Below are 23,324 nucleotides of genomic sequence, written 5' to 3'. Positions count from 1 at the left end.
ATATGTTCTGTTGCACAGGTCAATGGATATGTTTTGTGATGTCCACTCGACCAGCGGAGCAGCTGGCACTTCAGGGCACGCCAAGCAGTGGCAGGCTGCTGGCAGCAGGGGATGGCCTTTGCTGTGTTGCTGTCTCAGCACCAGTCACCCCAGTGAGACTCAATGGAGCTTGCTCTTGGGCAGGATGATGGAGAGGGTGGGACAAAATTTGGGGCCTACTGTCTTTATGTGGCACAAATTTTCCTCCACAGCTGCCACATCTTGAGTTGTCTGAGTAAAAGCATGCTTCTTGGAGCATGGTAGAATGTGGGAGTGTGGGCAGGTGACTAGAGTTATAGTGCAAGACACCCAAGGTTATCATTGACTGTTGTGCAACACTTGCTACTCCCCAGTCATTGCACCAGTGCAGTGCATTGCTTGTGCCCCCCATTGTTGCTTAAATGATTTGCACGGTGAAGTTGCCAAGCTTTTTTGTTGCATATTAATGTTGTTACTATGCTCTTAGAAACTGGCTTCTTTCCCAAGTTCCTCAGTAACAATTCAAGCAGGTTTTGAGAACTTCAGGTTTTTTGTTAGACAAATAATTTCAGTATCTACCTGGTATATATCGTTTCAAGGTTATTTTGCACTTGAATTCTCAGTCTTTGTGTTGTGTCTCCAGGGACTGCCCAGTTCTTTGGATCCCAGGATGCCTTCTCTCCCTGTGAAGCAGTGTATTTGTTAGGTAGAATAGCTTTGTGATGAGTAAAGCATCTAAACAATGCAGATGGTAAAGAAAACTGTGATCAACATATAGGGAAAAAGTGAATTGTCATGGATAAGTAATGTTCGCTTTTGAAACATGGGAAAACAAAAATGGAAAATGATAAAAGAGTCATGCTAGTCTGGTGCAGTAGGCTATTCTGAAACATGCATGCATTTATAGTGGACAGTTGGGTTCCCAGGGTTTCTGTAGAGACCTATGTTCAAATAACTTTGGATGTTTTTGTATTTAAATGTGACTTATGCAAGACACCATGTCTCCCACCCCCAAAATGATGCCTGCTGATAAGCAGTTCTTGGCATAAAGAAAATAAAACATGGCAGTATTGTGTGTCTGATACTTTTTTATTTAGGGCTATTGGGAAAGGACTATAGAACAGTGTCTGCTAATACACAGGTGTCTCGGTTGTATGTACTTGAGTTGGACAAAGTTTATTTCCCTCTGGTTAATGGGGAGCTACCACAACTAGAAAGAAGATGTGGGGTGGTATTGCCTTAGGATAACCTAGGGCTAAGCTAGATGTTATCAGGAGAACTGATGTTGGCTGGTCTTGGTAGTCAAGTCAAAAAATCTGATAGTAAAAATTCTGCCTGTCCCCCTCAGTACAGTCCTATACTTGTATATTGAGAAGTAAGTCCTGGTGTGTTCAGTTGGGCCTATTCTCAAGTACAATATGCAAGTTCTATCCAACTCAGTGGGGCTTCTTTTGACAAACATTGGGATGTTTGTCCATAACTTTTGCTTTGCACTTCAGCTTGACAGTCTCCCCGCTCCCTTCCCTTAGCTTCATGTTTGGAAAAGAGGCAAGGGAATGTCCTGAGGTTCATCTGTGGAGATCTTGCCAACCCACTACCTCCAGCTCCAAATTTGAGGTTTGGTACAAGGTTGGCGTGAGGCACAAGGTTTGGCATAAGGTGCTGCTAGAGGTGCAAGGTTTGGTATGAAGCAGCTGAAGCACAACAGCCTGCTGCTAAAGGCAAGAGCTCTGCTGCTCATCCCTGCTCTAGCATTCCCCTCTGTAACTGTAGCAAACTCTTAAAAGCTGATTTTGACAGTCAACAATAGAGACACCTGTCAGCATGTCAACCTGCAACTCCAGCTAGGGGTTGGACAGGTGCCTTGGGATTTGCCCCATGGTTGCATCAGAAAATTCTGAGGTGCAGCACCCTTGAGGGGGGGATGTACTGATACGCATTTTCCAACTCTGCATAACTTATTGGTGGGGATAAGAGGAAGTGCAAAAAGTTATAATGTCACAATACAGGTAAGTGTTACTAAACGTTATGGGACAGAAACATGGATTTGCATCTTTCATTTTGGGTAGTGGTTGTGTGGGTTTTTAGGGTAACAACTAACTGGACCTAAACCCTGTATTTTTTTGATTTCTATGGGCAGCTCTAACTTGTGCCACAGGAGAGGGGGGAAAAATCCTCTAGAGCAGTATTTCTCAAACTGTGGGTCAGGACCCACTAGGTGGGTCGCAAGCCAATTTCAGGTGGGTCCCCATTCATTTCAATATTTTATTTTTAATATATTAGACTTGATGCCACCATGGCATGTGTCTGCATTTGGGGAAATGTTACAGACCTGTATTTTAAACAAGTTACTACAGTAGATACTTGCCTATAGTACTGAAATTTTTGCCAAGTAATCAAGCTCAAATTATCACTTCGCCTTATCTCCGGGTCAATCAGAGGGCAAAGCCTTTCAACTCTGAAAAGTTTCCTTTCTCAAGGGGCAGACAGGCGCCAAGTTTCACAAGCAGCAGGCAGTTCCTTAGAAGCAATTTGTTAACCTTTTATTCTCCTTCCTTCTGCTGCACCCTGGTTCTGCTTTGCAAATGCTTGCAAAGCAGATCTGTTTTTTGAAACACCAGGTTGGGAATCCTCCTTTCCATTTGAAGCAGGCTACAATTCAATGCACCCTTACTTAAGAATAACACCCATGGAAAGCAGTGGGTCTACTTCTGAGTAAAAAGGGTTGCAAATATATGCAGCTGCATCTTTCTGCTGTGAATTGAATTTTTCACTCCCAGTTATGTGTTATGGTTTGTATGTTGTACGTAGAGCTTCTGGCTTAACACACCAGACACCTTAAAGGTAGATTTGATTTATGGATCTCCTGCAGTGGTTCCCAACCTTTTTCACTTGCAAATCCCTTGGCAGCTCATTTCCATAAATTGTACCCTCCATATTAGCAAAATGTTTGTAATTAATAATACAAGCCTTCATCTCCTCTATATGAAAGCCCAGACTTCATGTATTTATCACAGTGTTTTCTCTTTTTATCTGTTTGAAGAACAGAAGACTCTGCCATTGCACTGTTTTGCACCAGAAATGTGCTGAGAAATTCTGGGTGATTGATCACTTTCCATATTATGTTTCAGCTTTTTTACTGTGCTGGTTTTCAATCACTGTTTCATACATGAATTGATGACCAAAAACTAGCTATTGGTGGGGCTTTCACAACCAGCTAACTACCTCCCTTCCTGCCTTGCTGGTCCTTGCAAGGCATTTCTGTCTTGCAAGGCATTCTGGAGCAGGACCTGCCTTTTTCTGCCATTATTCCATTCTTTTTCAAGTACCCCTAAAGGTCCTGTTGAGTGTACATGAATACCAAGTTGGGAACCACTGTTTTACTGGTATGTTGTTTACAGTGCACATACTCCGATACAGCCCCCTGGGGGCTGGGGATAAGAATAGGCCCTCAGTTTGGCTGTACTTGTCGTAAGAGGCGACTAAACAGCCACCGGGTAGATGGGACTCATCAGCCTGGGAAGGCAGCTCGTCTGAGAGAAGGAAAACTCTGATCCCAAACCTCCATTGCCTTGTGGCTACATCCAGTTATGGAAAAGGCTTCAGGAGTCAACCATGAGGCAAAATTAGGAGCTGGAGTCCCTGAGGCAGTTCATGGCTGAACACAGTCACGTTCTGGCAACTCCTGCGACGCCGCTGGAACCAACCGTATTGGCCTCTGCCTTTCCATTGGACCATTTCAGCGACATGGAGAGGGGGGATTTGCTGCATGGGAAACAGTCTATCCTCCATATCTACTTTACCCAGGCTTCGCGCACTGGAGAGGATACTCTGTTCCAGAACCACCATTCAGAGCGCGATACCATAGTCTGCCAAGACTGAAGGATGCCAACCCTAAACTCCGATACAAAAAGGTGATGAAGACTAGAATTTAAAAAGAATAAAAATGTATCTTATGATCTTTTACTACATTTTTAATAAATTAGAGACTACAGTTCTTAGGTAACAGTTAGTGGTGGGTTATTTTTCAGGATCTGACCTCGAGTAAAATCAGACAAAAATTTATTTATTTATTTATTTATTTATTTATTTATATGCCACCTTTCTTTTGGTCGTCAGATTTCTCCTCAGACTTTAATCCAAGGCGGTTTACATAGGCAATCTGTTCTAAACCCCCATAGGGATTTTTACAATTGAATAGTTCTAGTCTTTCATAGAACTCCTCGTTTCAGCTGGATTCCTTCCTGGTCCGAACTGTCTCTGGCCCTTCGCCTCCCATGCTCCACTTGACGAATAGTATACTCCACTCAACTATAGTCAGACACCCCCCTAAATTTAACCCCCGACTTATCCGAGGGTCATAGAAAATTCCATGATTGTTGGCTCAAAACCTGCCGTCGACTTATTTGCGGGATCGACTTATGTGCGGTTATCTATGGTGTGTGTATTCTTTTAACAATGATAGTCACTGAGACTTACTCCTGCGTAAAGATGGGTAGGATTGCAGCCTAGGATTGTTAAATTGTTCCTGCTTGATGATGTGACATCTGTTCATGACTTCACTTTTGGTGGGTCCTGACAGATTTTCTTTCTTAAAAGTGGGTCTCGGTGCTAAATATGTGAGAATCACTGCTCTAGAGAAATATGAAGTTAGTTCCTATTTGTGAGTCTAGCCATTGTCTATGCACTCAGGCTGCCACTAGAAAGATGCTTGGGATTTTGTTACAATCTGTGATTTTGAGTCTTGTTCATGGTCATCCGTGGTGGTAGTTGAGGTGGTTTTAATATCATATTTTTATCCCGCCCTTCTGCCATGAATCTTGAGATTATCTCATTTTATCCTCATATCAGGTAGATTGATAGAGGGATCTTGACTTGGCTAAGGCTATGAATATGGGTGAACAGTATTTTGAATTCAGGTCTCTGACTTAAGTACAGCACTACCGTACGGTACACTATTTGGTCTTGGACAGAAAGACCTGTGCTCGGATCTCTCCTAACACCTTGATACCCCCGTTATGGCTTTGGGCAAGTCTTGTAGGGTTACTGTGCACAGTAACCTCTTGCAGGGTTACTGTGAGGATAGCACCAATATATGCCAATCTGATATCCTTGAAGGAAAGCTAAGCTGCATATGATAAAATTAATTCCAGAATTTAATTAGAAGAATTGAACCATTATCCTCAGTTCTTCTAAAACTTGCATTGCCTGATAAAATTGGATTTTATGTCATTTCCTTGGAGTGTATTATTAATGCTTCAGATTGATGCCTACCTTGAATCAAAACCCATGGTAGGCTTTTACATCGACAAACAAATTCCCTTTCAATCATATGCTGTTGTCATTGATCTTCATAAATTGCGTTAAGGAACTTTCATGATGCAGTGTTTTGAATGGTTAATTTTCTCCACTTGCACTAGGACCTTCACTCTGTTTGACACTGAGATGAAAAATCAAAAGTTTTTTTAAAACAAAACCCTTTTCTTTGATTATATAATCTGGATTCATATCGTCAATAAGATGTGTTCAAAGCGTACAGAGAACAGAAAATTACAATTCTGAAGCAAATGCTCCTGTCATCGATTACACTGAAAATGTTGGAAGAATGAATTTGATGAGCAGGTGAATGCAGGTTGTTTAACTGATTAGACAAGAGGTTCAGTCCTTGCATCTGGTATATACCAGTATATCATGTCGTATATGTTTACTTTTGAAAATCAGATTAACAGGCTGCCATCAAAATCTCAAATCTCAAATGGACTTGTTGATGAACTGTTTGGGTAAATAAGCATTGCAGAAGGGAATAAAGTCAGCGTTGTTATATTTTGATAGGAAACAGAATGCAGGTTGCAAGAGGAGCAAGAATTAAAATAGTTTAAAAGCACATGGAAAAATGGTCAAGCTGGTTTCTTAAAATATGAAGAGATCTTCTTATATAGCTTGGAAGTCTTTGTGCTCAATTAGTGAGTAGTTTGCTTTCTGAGCCAGAGGCCAATTGGTATTAATTCTGATCATTTGTTGATTGGGGAAGAAAACCAAAATGATTTAGGAAATTATTGGAATATCAAACGACAGAAAATGACATTCTAAAAAAGATGACAAAAAAATTCTTCTAGGTAGGTCACTGAAGAATGTCCAATTTCCTAATAACAAAGCTATGGTAGATTGATGATGATGCAAAACTGTGTTTTGATGCCTGAGGCTGATGACTTTGTACAAACAAAGTTGTGACAGACGGAAGTCTATCTCTCTTTCACTCGCTCTTTTCTGAAATATATTTCATATATATGTATAAGAATGAGCACATGTTCTCTCCCCCTCCCTTTTCATTCTATAGATTTCTGTGTTTAGATACCAACTTAGGGGGCTGTGATTTGGGACCAAAAATAAATTGCATGCAATGGTGTGGTGTTGTGACCTGTCAGTTTTTTTTGTCCAACAACCTGCTTTGTAAAGGGAAATTGAGAGCGGAAAAATGGAGGAAGGGGTAAAGAAGAGACAGTTAATTCTTTCTCAGCTAGCTGTTCCCTGTTTTGTATTAGTAGTACAGGGGGCCTGTGTAATCCGCAGTTTGGCGTTCACGGATTTCAGTTATCAGAATACCTCTGGTTGGGCCCGGGTAGTTTTCAGAGGCCTGTAGCAGTCATGGGAATTGTGTACAGCTGCTGTGGGCCTCAGAAATCCTCCAGGCCAAACTGGAGTCCAGCTCTGGTTGGGTTTGGAGGGTTGGGTGGGGGCCCAATGCTCATGATAATGAGGGCCCCCAGTATTAGTATTAGTAAGTAGTAATATATACTCATTTTTCACCAAAAAAAGTTCACAAAGCAATTTATATAGCTAAAAAAATGGGTTTTTTTGCTGATGTAAAACATCAGCAAACAGCCAATGGTAAAAAAAAATAGAATGCTGGATTGAAGAGGGACAGTTGCTCTTGCCCTGTTAAGAGGACCACAACGTTAAAATGTGCCTCATTGCTCAGTTATCCACTAGCAGGGGTAAGTTTTCTCCCCCCCCATTGCTCGCTATCTCTTCTTACAGGGATTTCAAATACATATCTGTAAAAGCAAGCTCATGTTTGAAACCATGGGAGAGGGAAGATGTGAGGGACAATTTGGAGTAGGGAAATGGCAGGTAAGGAAAGGGATAAGCTTTCATCCCTCACTTTTCCGCTTTCAGTTTACTCCTTCTGAAACCGCACACATGTTAACAAAAAATGTACTATTAAATTACATTTGTGCACCTCTACGTGTAACATGTAGTTTTGCCCTGAAGCAGTCTTGCTCATTTCAGCATGCATGTTTAGGGCAGGAGTGGGTGAACTTCTTGACCCAACAGCTACATTGGAATATGGAAATTCTATGAAGGGCCATAATGCATGCATCCACACACAAGCTGTATTCCATTCCCATTTGTAATTCATTTAGGGTTTCCCTTACTATTTACAAAGTACACATGTATGCACACACTTGTCTGAAAAGTTGTAAAGAACTTACAAGTAATCCATTGTCTCTCTGTTCTCTGGTTAGTAATTAATCCCAGCTTTTCTCACCTCACCATTTACAAAGCATACACTTCACAAACCCATTTCTTTTTCTTTCCCCTAAATTAAGAGTATACAAATAATCAACTTGAATTCCTCTAGCAACCCCTTGAGCTTTCCCCCCGTTTGTTTACAAAGCACACTACAAAAATGCATTAAATTAGCCACAATCTGGCCCCTTGGAAGGGAGCACAAAAAACCACACTTGTTATTGAGGAGGGGGATAAGGTGCCCAGTTCTTCTGGCTCTGCTGCTCAAACTGGAGTTGAAAAAAACTCCATCTCCAAAAAACAGTGTAGGATGGCACAGTGGGTCATAAGCCGCCATCAGTCATGGTTTTTGGAGTTGGGGTGTTTGAAAAAGATGGGACAAAGATTGGTGGATGGATGTTGTGTAAGAAAGGGAATTGCTATGAAGCCATGAAGCTTTGAGGAAGATGAAGTAGAAATGGAAAGACTGAAAGTGGTCAGAAATAATGGATGGTCACCACATAAGGAGAGAGAGAGAAAGACACTGCGGTGGAGATTCAAGGAAGGTCAGAAGAGATGTGGGGTGGGAAATCCTTTGGTTCTTCTGAGTTTCATTTCATTGCCATTAATTTCATTTGTGAGTGCATCCTTTGTTTGTCCATGCTAAAGCCAAGTGTAGACATTTGGTAATATGGGCAACTCACCAGTAGGTTCCAACTCTCTGTGTATACCTGTGAAATTGAGATTCTGAAAATAACAATGTAAAGACAGCAGTCTTGGGCCCCCGGTCAGGTTCTGCTTTGTGAGCCTAGCAGAAGAGAGAATACTTTTGAGTAGTGCACTTGCTTTCATCCACCCATCCCTCTCCCTGGGGAGAAACTCCTATCTGTGTAAATGGATCCTTGGCCCCTCTCGAACCTGTTGTTCTGTGTGTCTGTTCTTTGCAGGGTTGGATTGGTTATTCAGAGATACCTCTTTTCTCCACAGTTGCTTCCACCTGATGAGCCTCCAGCTTTAAAAAATTACTGTTTGTCCTCAAGTGCATGACCTCACATTTGGTTCCATTGAATTTCATTCCCTTTCTGTTATTCCCATTCATGAGCTCATCCATTCATTCGGCATAATATTCTGAACCCTTACTGTGCCGCTTCCTGCAGATTGTAAATAGAATAATGGCTAATAGTGTTTAGTTAATTCCTATTGGCAGAACCTTTTATTGTCTTTCCTTTAAACTGCTGCTCTTACATTTAGAGTACCCACCTTTCCCACTTCAAATGCTAACTTCAGATTTGGCATAGCATGAAATAATTAGGTAAAATCCCAAGAGCTGGGCTAGATGTGTTGGGAAGGAGACTCATACCATGAAATGCAGATGTGCCCTGATCATGTGTAAAGTAAGGCTGGGTGTGTATGTGTTTGGCTTTACAAGCAAAAGGGATGTGTGGGCAGGGAATGGCTCCTTGCAGTCTGTTTCCCAGTGCTGCTTTTCTCTGTCAGGCTCCAGTACCAAAAGTGAGCTGACAAGGAGAAAAGTGCTGAGGGGGGAGAGGGAAAGAAAGTGTGCGTGTGGGGACGACGACACACACACCTGCATCTCACCCTCATCCTGTTCTGCTTTTTTTATATGATCAGGATAGATAGATCCACAGTTAAAGGTGGGTCTGCCTCCATGGTTTCGAGTTGTGTCCCAACCTACTCTATTTCTTTTTTGTCAGTTACTTTCTAACAAAAGGGTACAAATCACTGTGATTTAATCCTAAGATTGCAGGGGATCCAGTGTTGCTTAATATCCAGTATGTACTACTGTACTTTCTTCTTCACCTTGAAGTATGTTTTTCCTTTCCTACTGAAGTCAACAGCTTAACAACCTGTGTTGTTGCCTGTAATACTTTTCAGGTATTGCTCTTGCTCTTCTTCAGATACTTCTTTCCCTCTTGCATCCTAACTAATTAAAAATCATAGCCAATTATTCTGTTACTTTAGGTGCCAGCTCTCTTGCTGCAGAATACCATCCTACTCAGCGCAAGGTTGAATTCCACCAGACCTTGCGTAAATCAGTGTGTCTCATCTTAGCCTGCCTTACAGCGTTGCTGGAAAACTGAAATGAACTCTGAGCTTCATATTGTACTGTTGTTGAGTAACGTCTCCCTTGTGCTATTAGTTCTATTATTCCTGTATAGTAGCTATGCCAATTCTTGATCCAAAGGCACAGCATTGCCTTTGACATTGCCTATGACATTTTATTTTGAAAGGTGGGTTACAAATGATATTAAATATAGGCTGCAATCGTAACCACACTTTCCAGAGAGTAAGCGCCATTGAATAAAATAGAACTTACTTCTGAGTAGACCTGGATAGGATTGTGCCCATAGTCTGTTAGAAAGTCATTCTGTCACACTTTGAAAATTATATCTTCGTTTCTTGCACAACCACATTTAACTAGTCTTGTTTCTGTGTATTGAAATAACCCAGTACAGAGATAACATTACCAGCATCTCTCAACTTTGTCAAGTGTCAAGTGACAAATGAGGTGCATAGAAAGCAGGAAGAAAGAACATATGAGTCTGTGGACTCATATGCAGAGTCCTTCCCTTCCCTGGCTAGTGTTAATTTTGATGTAGCACTGCATTTGTTTCAGTGCCAATTGTGGTCAGCTTTGAAACTTGGTGCAAAAGCTAGTTTGCAAATGCTGCTTAAAACTCTTCGAAGTTAGCACCCATGCAGATATAACATTGCCCTAGCACAGTGTTTCTCAAACTGTGTGTTGGGACCCACTAGGTGGGGCGCGAACCGATTTCAGGTGGGTCCCCATTCATTTCAATATTTTATTTTTCATATATTAGACTTGATGCTACCATGGAATGTGACTGCATTTGGGGAAATGTTACAGACCTGTGCTTTTAACAAGATACTATGTAATAATAATAATAACAACAACAACAACAACAGGTATTTATATACCGCCTTTCTTGGTCTTTTATTCAAGACTTTATTCAAGGCAGTTTACATAGGCAGGCTTTTATATAAATCCCTTATTAAATAGGAATTTTTACAATTTGAAAGAAGGTTCTTTCTTTCAAGAACCACTACATTCAAGGTGTTTCGTTCCGATCTGGCTTCACATTCTGGCCTCCATCCTCCCACGCTCAGAGCAGATGGAATGGCTCGGCTTCAGCTTGTCAGCTGCTTCAAGGTCGCACGGTGCCGGTGGCCTCGAACTGGCGACCTTGTGGATGTTATCTTCAGGCAGACGGAGGCTCTACCCTCTAGACCAGACCTCCTGCTCCTTAAAATGTATATATTTTAAGAATGATTGTACATGGGACTTACTCCTGGGTAAGTGTGGGAAGGATTGCAGCCTAGGATTGTTAAAAACTTTCCTGCTTGATGACGTCAATTCCGGTCACGACGTCAATTCCGGTGGGTCCTGACAGATTCTAACAACTAAAAAGTGGGTCCCAGTACTAAGTGTGTGAGAACCACTGCCCTAGTAGAACATAACGCTTAGCAGGACAGAGAGAAGGGAATTTGTGTGAGGGAGCTTGTGTGACACAAGCTTGCTTCTGATCTCTTAACCATGGTTAGGATATTGGTAGCATAATATCTGCACCAGGCCAAAATTTGCTCAAGAATTTTTTTTAAAAAAAATTCAATTCAATTCAATTCAACAACCTTTATTGGCATGGGGAAAAAAATTAAAAAACAAAAACAAAATTAAAACCAGTTGTGGTCCTCTCCAGCCCTTCACTAGATGCCTACAGGTCGGAGGATCTTGTTCACATAGTAAATTAATTTAGGTTATAAACACCACATCTGGGTCTCTTGCATACTGAAACCTTAGAAAAATGGGTATGAGCTTATTTCTGCTTAGTTCCACAGCACCCATTTGCAGAAGTCTGGAAAAGCGATTATGTTCTTGTCAGTTTCAGTCCTCTGGGGGATATTGAGAGAAGGGAAAGAAACTGAGAGTATTTTTCTTATTTGTATTTAGAGAATCCCTGTAGCGAAGCTAGTAATAACTGCATAGCAGTATACACGGACAGGCGGTGTTAATGACATATTTTTTAAAAAGATAAGAGGCATATATAAACATTTCTTTCTAAGAACATGGAAAGGGAGCCAGAAGAGATCAGTAATTGTCAACAATTCAAGATACACACACACATATTTTGGTTTTCTCTAGTTTTTTTCTCTTTCAGAAACATAGTTCCTTTCAGAGCTTATAACCCAATTTTAATGGTTTTGATGATTTGACGATTGTAGTGCGTTGAACTTCACTGGTATTGCTGCAGGGTGTGTTTTCTGTCAGCATTTGATATGGGCAAATTCACTTGTTTGTCACTGCTTTGATAAACTGGAAAATGCTTATAGTTGCACTAAAAATGTTTTGTTGCAGAGTGATTTTTTTTCCTCCACCCAATCTGTTTCTGTCATAGTTTAACAGGCAGAGGAGGTAACAGTTATCCTCTTAAAGCATTATCAGTCATGAGAGGGAGACCCCTCCCTGCCCACTTAATAATTTAAAGTTTAGGTATGTTTGTATAGTAGTAACGTAGCCTAAATTATTAAATTAACTCCTGCTATCCCATAAGTCCACCTCTGGAATCTCTGTTGTGTTCAGTGGCATGCTTTCACTCTCCCTCCCACAACAGCACTCTGGCAGATACTTCTGATACTGAATGCATTGCTGTTATCTGTAATGGAAGATGCAAAGTCCTCCTACATGACCTAGATCAGTGTTTCTCAAACGGTGGGTCGGGACTCACTAGGTGGGTCACGAGCCAATTTCAGGTGGGTTCCCATTCATTTCAATATTTTATTTTTAATATATTAGACTTGATGCTACCACGGTATGTGTCTGCATTTGGGGAAATGATACACCTGTACTTTTAACAAGCTACTATGTATTTTCTTTTAACAATGATAGTAAATGGAATTTACTCCTGGGTAAGTGTGGGTAGGATTGTTAAAAATTTTCCTGCTTGATGATGTTACTTCCAATCATTACATCATTTCCAGTGGGTCCTGACAGATTCTCATTTTAAAAAGTGGGTTCCAGTGCTAAATGTGTGAGAACCACTGACCTAGGTATTCCCGTGTTACTTGTACAGCACAAGATATAAATAAGCATTATGGAGGGGCATGTATTGAAAATGAAGGGGGGCGTTGGAAAGTTTACTTTTTCAAAACCTAGGCCTTCCCACATTTGGTTCACTTACTAAATTGTTTTTCAGTCTATCCTGCCAAGAGAATAATGTAATTTATTGCACAGACTTTGTAAGTTAAATAGGATAACAGAATTAACATTTCTAACACAAAAAAGTGTTGAAGTTTTAAAAGATAATCTAAACTTGGTCTTTTTTAGAATATTTTGTTCATTCCTTAGCACCCAGGATGTCGATGATTTTCATTGGATTTATTTCCTGATGTAGTAGGAAAAAACATTTTGAAAATAGGTGGGGTAAATTGTCAGGTGTTCCCATCATTTGGAAGGAAAGATTTGAACATCTACTTCAGTGTGTCAACAAACACCTGCATAAGCAAAAGTGGATATGGGGCCACCTGAGCACATTCTGATTCATGCAATAAAAGCAGTTTACAGAGTTGGTAAGAAAAGAATATCACATACTGAGGTTTGATGTCTCTTTCATGAAATACAAAAGAGTTTTGATTCTTTCACTTCATGTTTGGCCTAGCCATTGTGTAGGGAGGAGGTTTAATGAATCATTGTTTAACTTAGATACTGCCAAGTATTTGACTGCAACACAGTCCCTAATGTGTACATAGTACTTTGCTGACAGACCCTTATTTAACTATGATTAATTGGCATTGGATAGTTATTTAATTACTTCAGGAGAAATCTTAAGAATAGTGTGTGTGTTGTGATTAAGCTATTTAATATAATAACATTCACAGAGCTGCTTGAGTGAGGACATTCTCCACAGAAGTTGATACATGCTGCACAGGAAAAGTAGGAATTTGAAGTGCTATTAAATTGTAGGGCATGGGTGCCTAGAAGAGCCAGGCACCACTTCTGAAACATAGATCTAGTACCTGGTTTTGTGGATAGCAGAAGTGGAACTTGCAGAAAAAAAATATTTAAAATATTTAGGTGGCAAAGTAGAGAAACTTGTGATTTTTTTTCTCCAGATCCTGTATACCAGGTTTCAGCTCTTAACAAAACATGTTCCTAGCCGTCCTGGATACAGAAGCACCCTCTCCCAGTACTTTTTAAAAAAAGAGGCAGAAATGGGAGTGCTTTATCAGTGGAGAAGTGACTTAGTGACCTTTCTACGTACTTCTGGTTTCTCTGTTGCATTTAGCATGATCAACTTCAGTACTGTCAACTTGGTTGCTAAAGCTTAAATGGCAAAGTTCCCCTATTGCATTGTCAACTGTGTACATGCATTTAAATGGCCAGGTCTCCCCACAATGAAAATTGAGGTAGTGGTTGAGACTACTCACCTTCCATTCTGAACTTATTGCTCCTGCATTGGAAGTACATGCATTCCATGTCCATGACATCAACTTGTTAAAAGTTAGATGAATTCTTATGTCATTAAATGTACTGACACTGAAAACCTTGTATGACTGTTCTGCAGTTTCTTCTTATTGTTGCTTTATTACACTTACATCCCACCCTTCCTCCAGGGAGCTCACAGCAGTATTTATGGTTTTCCCCTCCCTTTGTCTTCATCCTCTCAACCACCTGATGAAATTTGTTAAGCTGAGCAAGAGAGACTGGTCATCTAGAGAGCATCACTCAAGGTCGTTCGGCAAGTGTCATGGCTGAGTAGGGATTGGAACCCAAGTTTCATTGTTCCATGTTCAGTACTCTGTTTGCTACACCACTTACCTTTCATAGTGCAGAGTAAGGTACAAAAAATGCTTCATTTTCTGCTGCAGTATCGAAACGATGATTGGAGAGGTTAATTCACTTTTTTTAAACAGAACCTCCTAAACTATAAACATGGAAGTAGGACTCTGCCTTTTCAAATGTCATCTTAAATGTCAGCATTCCTGGGGACAATTTTTTTCCGCTATTCCCTCTGATTGAGAGACTCTTTAGATGGAGACTGAACAGGGACAAGGGTAGTCTTGGTCCTGATGAGCTGTTATGTTTGAATTAACTTTTCATTGTGCTTTTATCAGGAGTGTCTTTAAATATGCTTCTATTCCACTTTCAGTTCGGTTGTGTAGATAAGGGGGTGCAGGAGGTAGCAATTGCACCGGGCAACAGGCTTTAGGAGGGGAACAAACCGAGCTTGACACTAGTGATCAAAATTGTGAAAACCTTGGCATGTACAAATAATACCATCATGTTATATATCTTTGAAAAGGTAATTTATTGCAGAATGCAATGAAACAAACCTCATTGAAATATCTGTATTCTATCAAATGTTAAGGCCAATTAATCAGAAAATGAAAACACAACTGTCTTATGAAACAAAAAGTGGATTTATTTAACTCAAAACTTACGTGTGAGAGCGAGAGTCAATGAGATGTTGTTATGATACAGCATGGAACCAATAAGATGTTAATATGAGTTAGTGCTCATTTCCATTTATCATAATACAGTTACCCTGCTAACTGGGTAAAGAGGCACTTTTTCAAGTGGTGCTCATATTTTTAGCAGCAGGAGGAGAATAACCATCCCTTTTCACCCCAGCACTGTGTCTCTAACCAATAAAGGGCACACTTTTTATTTATTTACTTAATTAAATTTGATGGGGGAGGTATACAAAATCTTCTTTGACTCCTGGTGGCAGATAGATGCCTTAACTATGCCAATGGCTGGGGAGGGGAGGCGGCAAGTGGGTGGTGAGCTGCTGGGTGGAAGAGGTTGGTTCCCCCCCATTTTCACTTTTTTAAAAGTCTGGGTGTGACGTCAGACAGATGCTATCTTAGTCTAAAGGAAATCTAGGTTTACAGACTAGGTTTGATCCATTGATACAGACAGGCCATGCCTGTAGCTACACATGCCATTCAGGTTGTGTTCCTTGAAAAGGTCTCCCAGATGGTTGCAGGAGGTGCTTCAGAGTGATATTTGATAGATTGCAAGGAGTGGAGAAGGGCTACAGATGATGGGCAAAACAGCAGCTCCTCTGTGCGTGTACTGAGATGCCATAGGTTTGCCCAAAGAGCACTTTAGATTCTGGTCATAACCTTCTTTATTTGTTCTGAGATTACAAAATGTTGGCTTCTTTGCTTGGCGTGGAACAGTTTTGATGTGTGTTAAACTTCTCTAGGGCACAGCTTTTCAAAAGGTGTTGGATCATTGGAATCCCTACTGTTTTGTGTGTGTTTTTAAAATTGTGTTCATGTACCACTTCTTTCCAAGCAGTATGCATCTTCTTTATTGTTATCCAGAATTAAAATGTGAATTAGGGTTAGGCATATTAAAAAGATGCTTTCACTTTTATAGGACTTCAGCAGGGATGCTGTCTTTTCCAGGTGCCTTGCCAAAGGCAAGGGAGTCCAGGGCCACGTGAAGTTCTTCTAGGGTTGGTTCACTGTCAAGCTCCTCCAGCACAGGCAGGCACTCAATGTTGTTCAGCGCTTCTTCGGTGACTACATTTTCTCTGGAATATAGCTCAGAGTAGTGCTGCACCCAGCGTTCCATCTGCTGCGCCCGATCCTGGATGACCTCGCCTGTTGCAGACTTCAGAGGGGCAATTTTCTTCTGTGTTGGACCTAGGGCCTGCTTGATACCATCATACATCCCCTTGATGTTGCCCGTGTCAGCTGCTATCTGTATCTCAGAACAGAGCTGGAGCCAGTAGTCGTTAGCACATCTCCTGGCAGTCTGCTGGACTTTGCTGCAAGCACCTCGGAGGACCTGCAGGTTGCGCTCACTGGGACAGGCCTTGTATGCTGCTTGAGCTCTCCTCTTTTCCTCAATGACTGGTGTCAACTCCTCAGAGTGGGCTTCAAACCAGTCTGCTGTCTTGTTGGTCTTCTTGCCAAATATGGACAAGGCGGTGTTGTAAACGGCATTCTTGAAATGTTCCCATCTGTTGGATGCGTTTGCATCGACCGGGCCTGGAAGAGATTCCTCAAGCGCTCGTGCAAATTCCTCCACTTTTCTCTGATCCTGGGTCTTGCTCGTATCAATGCGAGGTCTTCCTTCCCTTTTTGTGTGATACAGTCGCTTTGTTTGCAGTTTCACTCTGCTGCACACCAGCGAGTGGTCGGTGTCACAGGCAGCACCCTGATAGCTGCGTGTGATCTTGATGCTGGGAAGGCTGGAGCGTCTGGTGAGAATCAGGTCGAGCTGGTGCCAGTGCTTTGATCTTGGGTGTCTCCAAGAGACTCTATGTTGGGGCTTTGTGTTGAAGAACGTGTTGCTGACACAGAGACCGTGATGACAGCAAAACTCTAGCAGGCGTTGGCCATTTTCGTTCATCTTCCCAGTGCCGAACTGACCTAAGCAAGTGGGCCACGAACTGTTATCAGCACCAACTCTAGCGTTGAAATCGCCGAGGATGAACAATGGCTCTTTTATGGGAATCTTCTTGATAGTGGTGGCCAGGTCATCATAAAATTTGTCTTTGGCTTCTGCTGGAGACGACAGAGTCGGTCACTCTTTCTCTTTCTCAGAGACACTCTTTCTCTCGATACCGAGCTAAACAAACGCATCGGTAAAGCAGCTACCACGTTTTCCAGACTCACAAAGAGAGTCTGGTCCAACAAGAAGCTGACGGAACATACCAAGATCCAGGTCTACAGAGCTTGCGTCCTGAGTACACTTCTGTACTGCAGCGAGTCATGGACTCTTCACTCACAACAGGAGAGGAAACTGAATGCTTTCCACATGCGCTGCCTCCAACGTATTCTCGGCATCACCTGGCAGGACAAAGTTTCAAACAACACAGTCCTGGAACGTGCTGGAATCCCTAGCATGTATGCACTACTGAAACAGAGACGCCTGCGTTGGCTCGGTCATGTCGTGAGAATGGATGATGGCCGGATCCCAAAGGATCTCCTCTATGGAGAACTCGTGCAAGGAAAGCGCCCTACAGGTAGACCACAGCTGCGATACAAGGACATCTGCAAGAGGGATCTGAAGGCCTTAGGAGTGGACCTCAACAAGTGGGAAAACCTGGCCTCTGAGCAGCCCGCTTGGAGGCAGGCTGTGCAACATGGCCTTTCCCAGTTTGAAGAGACACTTGGCCAACAGTCTGAGGCTAAGGGGCAAAGAAGGAAGGCCCATAGCCAGGGAGACAGGCCAGGGACAGACTGCACTTGCTCCCAGTGTGGAAGGGATTGTCACTCCCAAATCGGCCTTTTCAGCCACACTAGACGCTGTTCCAGAACCACCTTTCAGAGCGCGATACCATAGTCTTTCGAGACTGAAGGTTGCCAACTAACTTTCACTTTTATGTACAACATTTCTTTAAGTGCTGCATTTTCCCTACTTTAAATCAATAAACAGACACTTCTTTTTCCTCTGCTAGAAACTAGAAACTCTGGCAAAACACCCTTTAGAACACAGTATTACTTAACAGACATTACAAGGCAGACACGAAAGCTACTGTTCGTTGGAGCTGATTAGCAAGTTGATTACCCATGAGAACTAAGCAGTTATTTTAAAATGTGAATATTGCATATAAATAATCTTCCTTGTGGAATGATTAGTGTAACTATTGGCTAGGTTGATACTCACTTGGCTCTAAAATGAAATTATATTATTCTGGCACTCGATACGATAGCAGTTGTCATAACTTTAGATGTTGTGAGTGTGCGTGTGTTGGGTTAGAGAGCCAAGATGGTGCTTTGTACAGTGCTTATCTCATAAACCTTATTTATTCTGAGCTTTGAAAAGTTTATGGAGAGGGGTGAGTTACAAGCTTCTGAAGTGTTTGAGAAAGATCTCTTCAGAAACTCCTCAAGCAATCTTTTGGAAAATAAGAATGGGATAAAACTGGAGACAAAGCCTGGGATGCTCTCAGGATTGAGACTTCAGAAGGCAGAACTGCATTGTGACATAGTTTTTGTGAACGTTTCATTGCTGAGTGGTGTCTGCCCTCCAGCCCCCAGGCCCTGTATCACACAAATTATAAACTGAAACTGTATTCTTAAGTAGTTGTAAGTAATCACCTTAGCTTCAGCAATTTGGACTAACAAGTATGATTCATTGGTGCAAGCAGAGGTCTTCTGGAGTTCATGGCGTTTCAGCAGTTCATACTGACATGGATTATCGAGGATCCTACTTGTCCTTGGACAGTGACCTTGTTCTAAAGTGAGGTGAAGGCTGTATTCTACCCATCTAATAACTAATTGAGCGTCTTCACAGTTGTTCAATGGCCTGTACAGATACATGAACATGGAGTGATCTCTTGTATGATTAACTTCCACCCCCTACATCCCCTCCCCAAGAGAGAAATAGTCTTTTATATAAAAGTGATTTTTGTGATGTCACACTCCTGTAATCACCTAGAGGAGCATTTATTTGCAGACACCTTGCCCACAATGAGGCTTAATGAATAGGCAGATTCATTATCCAAACAGGATGATTATTCATCCCTCCTAACAGGGAGGTTTGGATAGTCTGATTAGGGCAATCAATCCAATTTGTGTTTGCATAGTTGTGGGACCAAATGGGACAAAGACATGAAAGAGAAATCTTCAAATAAAATATTTAAGGGGTTGAATATGCTTCTAGACTGATTTGTCTTAGGGTTTCACATCCTTTTCAGTTCATGTAAGTTGAACATGCAATATGCACTATTGTATGTGGAAAGAATCTTTCTTTGAATTACAGGAATAAAGGTCGGTCCTCAGTATCCACTGATTTGACTCACCACTGATACTGAGGTCCACCTTTAAATGCCTTGTAATAAGGGAAAAAGGGAAATTGGATTTTGATGCTATCTTTGTGCTGTTAAATAATAATTTCATTCCATTAGATTCCATTATTCTCCCCATCTAGTGGATGAATACAGTATAGTGTCTGTACCAATGCATTCTGGGTTGCCAATATAGGAGCAAGAAACTTGGAAGTGGGTCTTCAAAGCTATTGGGTATCCACTGATTTTTTCCCCCCCACTGGTTGGCAACCTTCAGTCTCGAAAGACTATGGTATAAGCCTACAGCACCAGGTATTCCCAGGCGGTCTCCCATCCAAGTACTAACCAGGCCTGACCCTGCTTAGCTTCCGAGATCAGATGAGATCGGGCATGTGGGTTCGAGAATGGAACCCCCATGGATAATGAGGCATGACCTGTACAGTCAATCCACATTTCATAGACCTATTTGGATCTATTTGGTGTTATATAAAGGCATTTTGGAAGCATTCCAGGAAGCAGCTTGAAATGAAAATAGACAGACACATCTGACACATCAAGGCAGGGAGAAGAGAACTGCATGGTCAAGAATGGAAGAGGCCAAAAGTGCAGAAAATGATGGTAGTGATCTAAGCAGGCCAATAAACACTGAACATTTCTGAGACTTTTGCAGATGGACCCCCACACATCCCTAAGTTTCCTTTTGTTACAATTAGAAGACTGAATAAATATATAAAAACATTTATCAGTTTGTGACTTGACATGATGTGCATGTAAATTGGTAGGCGGTAACGACTTGCCAGCTTATGAGAATTTGACTGTACATCAACACCAAGCGGAAATCTGGGGAAACATGGGAGTGGTACTATAATCCTTGCCATATGGCTGAATGGTATCGATTGCCAATTTATCATGTGGTTAAATGCACACTGTGATAAGTTACCACTTGGTAAAAGATATTCTGCAGTTACTCTTTTTTTTTTTAAAAGGGAAATGTAGATTAAGAAAAATATGTTAGAAGCCCTACCGGTAATCTTAGAGTGTATGTGTGTGTGTGTATTTTTAGTAAACCGCCTTAAAAACTTTGTGTTATGCCATGAAAGGCGAGCAACTCCTAATGTTGGTTTCCTTTGGTTATTCATTTTGGAATCAAAACAATGCCTGTCCTTTAGTTTTATAATCAGGCAGTCACCAGATCTGAAAAATACCCTGCGATACCTCTATGTGATGTGGCAGTCTGTGGCAAATCTGCATCCTATAATGTTCAACTTCATTGAATATAGAACCACATGTGGTTGAACTGTGCTCTTACAGTGAACAGGGGGAGTGTATCTCCCCTCTGTCCACATTTCCTGGTTCTGTGCTGCTGCTGTTAGAGACTTTTAGACTTTCTCTTTCATGGTCCATTGTAGCCTTGCTACATGCTCTGCCTTGTGAAAAGTCTTGAGGCGTGTCTTACAGGTGTTGGGTCACTTTGGGAATGCTGACATGTTCTTCAGTGCTTCAGTAAGCCTTGATGTGTTGAAGTGAAACTTCAGGAAGAAGCAGAATAAGGTCGGCAGTAAGGTTAGAGCCTTCATGTCATGTGCTGAGCTTGACGAGAAGGCTCAGGATCTGGTGGACCATAGCTCCACCAGTCCTGCCTCCCTCCCTCCCCGATCCCTCCCCTGACATGCCCTCCCCTACCTCCTTGTCACACCTCCCCCCTCCCCTGAACACCTCCCCCTACCCCCACTTTCCTCTCTGCTGCTCGGCGGTCCATGTGATTGCCGAGTAGTGGAGGCTGGGCGCCAGTGCTGGGCTAGCATAGGGGCTTGCTCAGCATTAGAGCTCGCAAATGTACCTTTCAGCACGTTTGCAACAGTGCATGCCAGCGGTAAGCCAGTGCGTTGAGCTCAGGATTCGGCTCTAAGTTGGTTACAATATATTGCTCAGTTGACTAATTTTTACCTAATGAAGATGCTAAAAAGTGGGTTTACCCATTCATTAGTTTTACTCTACAGTTCACCTTAAATTTAGAGTTGTGCCATGTTGAGCAGATCCAACTCCACCCCTTTTATTTGAAGAGATTAGTTAGATATATAGAAATAAATTGCTGACTTGGACAAAATGGTTCAAATTAATGAATCAAAATAGCGCTATCTGGAAAGTAAAAAACATCTCCAAAATGTTTAGAATTTGACAGATTTTTGCTCAGAATGCTAGTAGTGCGCATGCAGTTCATGCTTCCAGGACATCATGCTTAATAAATGATGGATAAAATGGTTTTCACAGCAAGTGTTTTGCTAGGATATCTAGCTAGTTTTGTATGGCTTAGTGGGGAATACGATGCCAGAGCTAAGTGGAAGGGTCCCAGGGCATAGTCTGAAAGCATGTGACATCGCCATTTTGCTGAAGCTAAGCATGTTGGGGCAATGCCAGGGTTGATGATTGCATGGCAGTTTCATGTTTGTCACCTTGAGCTGTGTTATGGATGAAAGTTGGGATATAAATCCCGTAGATATTATTGAAAAGCGAAGTAATTGTCAAAATATATGTCTATAATCATTTGCCATCATTCAACATTTTTCCTACTTTTTTGTCATTTTATAATCTGTCCTTAATTTAAGTGTAATAGTTAGATTTTTTTAAAGTAAGTTTTTAGCCACTGTAATAGAATTAAAAAAAACAACTGCCTTTATCAGACATTTCATTCAAGCTGCACTTAAGAAAACAGAAGTGCGTGCTTCAGTGGTGATAGATTAGCTAATGGTTTGTTAATTGAACTGAAGTTTAGTGTGACCGGTGGCCTGTTTGCTCTTTTCAGAAAAAAACAGGCTGCATCAACCAAATGAACAGAAGTTCGATTTCAGAATTATCTGCAGATTCAGTGGAGCTACACCCTAAAGACTTGCTGACTTTTCTTTTGTGAAAATCTATTTGGATTAGCTGGCAATTTTATGTACACTCAGTAGTTAGTAATTCCCACTGCAATCAGTGGGACCTTTTGCTGGGTAAATCAGTGTCAGATCTCTTCGCTAGGTAAAGTCTTAGGAAAGAATGACCAAAGCCTCTAGACCAGTGGTTCCCATACTGGTGGGTCACGACCCACCAGCCAGTAAGCACTTATCCTTGCCACTTTCAGGGGCAGGGAGGAAGGCAGCAACACAATCGCCAGGATTGCGCTGCTGCCAGGACAGGAGGGTTTTTTTAAACTTACCTCCAGCCAGCAATGGAGTCCTGGCAGGTCCAGAGATTCTGTGGAGCCCCCCATGGGGCTCCCCAACCTCTGTTAAGTGTGGAAAAATGAAAAAAATGGACACTCATGGTTTTGTGATGAAAACCAGAAGTGCCTGTTTTGTTTTGTTTTTGTCATAATTACAGAGGCTTGGGGAGCCCTGTGGGGGGCTCTCCAACCCTCTGGATCTCCCAGGACTCCAGTGCTAGCTGGAGGTAAGTTAAAAAACACTCCTGACCCTGGTAGCATCGCGATCCTGGGGATCATATTGCTGCAGTCCTTCTGTACCAGCAAATACTCACGTGGATCTCTCTTCCTAAGGAGTGCTTTGGGACCCACTATTTTAGAAACATTAGGGCACCTCACATGTTATGTTGTACCTGTGGTACACATTTCCATGTTCATGTCTACACCTGGGCTCATTTTTCAGATCCAGAATCTGTACTGAGCAAAACATGGGTATAGCATAACTATACCCAGGTACAAATTAACAATTATCTTACCAGAATGCACAGATGTACCTGGGTATAGTTTAATGTGTGAATAGCTCTCCGACGTTGTGATCTGGATGTAATTTTGCCTCTTGTTGTCTTTTGTTATAATGAATTTCTATAGGCTGGGTGTACTGCTCTTGCACTTTTGTGTTTGTCTCTCAATAATGGGGGGGTCGGTCTTTTAGAACACTCCTGAATCAACAGAACTTTTATTTATTTCTAAGGAAAGAAAGGATTGTACAGTTTAGAAATGTCATCTATTTTTATTTTTATTTGCTTGAGTTGCCAAGGTTGAGTTTC

The 23,324-nt window shown here is 41.7% G+C and overlaps 1 protein-coding gene across 1 annotated transcript in view; it reads left to right on the top strand.

The window, feature by feature from the left end:
- Positions 1 to 23,324, top strand: part of ABCC4 (ATP binding cassette subfamily C member 4 (PEL blood group)) — a 191,298-nt gene that overhangs the window by 88,719 nt on the left and 79,255 nt on the right. The window lies entirely within an intron of this gene.

The sequence above is a fragment of the Tiliqua scincoides genome, chromosome 3, assembly GCF_035046505.1.
Source record: "Tiliqua scincoides isolate rTilSci1 chromosome 3, rTilSci1.hap2, whole genome shotgun sequence".
Classification (NCBI taxonomy): domain Eukaryota; kingdom Metazoa; phylum Chordata; class Lepidosauria; order Squamata; family Scincidae; genus Tiliqua; species Tiliqua scincoides.
Note: the sequence above shows the minus strand (reverse complement) of the source record. Positions and strands in the feature narration are given on the sequence as shown.